At 40.2% G+C, this 1620-nt stretch overlaps 1 long non-coding RNA gene across 1 annotated transcript; it reads left to right on the top strand.

The window, feature by feature from the left end:
• The first annotated feature begins 47 nt into the window (after positions 1-47).
• LOC113469850 lies at positions 48-1138 on the top strand. Its single transcript, XR_003393140.1, has 2 exons — positions 48-216; positions 1081-1138. It is a non-coding gene; the product is annotated as an uncharacterized LOC113469850 (long non-coding RNA).
• The last annotated feature ends 482 nt before the right edge of the window (positions 1139-1620 follow it).

The raw sequence follows: 1620 nt of genomic DNA on the forward strand, positions 1-1620 counted from the left end.
CCCGTTCAGCTTCCCCGCTTCCCCGAGTAGTGATTCTGGACCCGCCCCTGCCCCGACACCTACCACATCCCTGTCTTCTGAGCATCAGACTACCTCTCCTGCTACCCCTGTATCCGCGCCTGTTCCTGCTCCCCCTGCTCCTAATGCTCCTGCTAACACTGCTGCTACCACCCCGGCCTCCAATGCTGCTGCTCCAGCAACACCCTGGGAGAATAGGTGAGTCACTGAGCGTGAACAGAGTGAGTGAGTTGAATAAATGAACTACTCTTTTGAGTGGACTCTTTTTCTTTTCGAATCTCGGCCAGGCCGCAAATTATCTGACCTAACTTTACTGATGTACCTACCTTACATTGCACAAGGTTAAATAGTATTTAGATGTTACCTTGGGCAATAATTTCGCCCTTTTCAATTTCTTCTACTTGTGTACATTGAATTGAAATCAATAAGTAGTCTAAATCTGTAAAAGTCAAGGAAGTGTTTATCTGTGCAGATTATTAGAACCTGATGTGTCCTTTATTTGATGATCCATGAGGTGTCGAAATTCTGCTACATGAGCTGCACATGCTATGGTTATCTTAGTGATAGTGACGTCATCTTGTATCCGGTCATTATTCTTATAACTATGGTGTACATTGACCTAGAAAAATTTCCCATGCTTTGAACATTTTTCATTGCTTTTTTCCATTCCTTTTATCTTGTGATTAAACGTTAAATCATTACACAAGGGGCTGTATATATTTGGGATTATTAGAACCTGATGTGTCCTGTACTTGATGATCCATGAGGTGTCGAAATTCTGCTACATAAGCTGCACATGCTATGGTTATCTTAGTGATAGTGACGTCATCTTGTTTCCGGTCATTATTCTTATAACTATGGCGTACATTGACCTAGAAAAATTTCCCATGCTTTGAACATTTTTCATTGCTTTTTTCCATTCCTTTTATCTTGTGATTAAACGTTAAATCAGTTGAAATAACGAAATTGGAAATCTGATTTTTAGATTTTAAAGTGTGGATTCGAATTATCCAATCAGATTTGTTAATCCCATTGGCTTAACTTAATCCCTATGTTTCACAGGTTATCAACGTCTGACGTGGTGCGGGGGGTGTCGAAGAAGTCCCTTAGCTCCTCCCCCTCCCTGCCTTTAGCCACGCCCTCCACCCCTGCTGGTACCGCCTCCCAGGACACTACCATTACCGCTCCCCTCCCCTCTACTACTAGTCAAAATAATTCTACCAATAGCACTTCTTCCTACCATCAAAATGATAAGTGAGTATGTTCTCAACAAATTGTATAGGAACAATTTTTTTTTCTTCACTTAAGCACTTTTCGGAGTGATTGTTATATGGACCTGGGATCTACGTGGTTATAGTTTAGGTATACTTTATTTACTGTAAATGTTTTTTCTTTGTATTTTTTTTTTAGCGACATGTGAAAATTCAATACAGTGTTGCCAAATCTGTACTGAACGAGTAAAGACCAATCTGGCGACACTGTACGAGTAAAGACCAATCTGGCGACACTGTACGAGTAAAGACCACGTCATGTAGGCGTCTTCTGATTGGTTCAAAGGTTTTCGTACATGTTTTTTTTTTTTTTTTTTTTTTTTTTTTTTTT

Source organism: Diaphorina citri, unplaced genomic scaffold, assembly GCF_000475195.1.
Source record: "Diaphorina citri unplaced genomic scaffold, Diaci psyllid genome assembly version 1.1 scaffold1259, whole genome shotgun sequence".
Classification (NCBI taxonomy): domain Eukaryota; kingdom Metazoa; phylum Arthropoda; class Insecta; order Hemiptera; family Psyllidae; genus Diaphorina; species Diaphorina citri.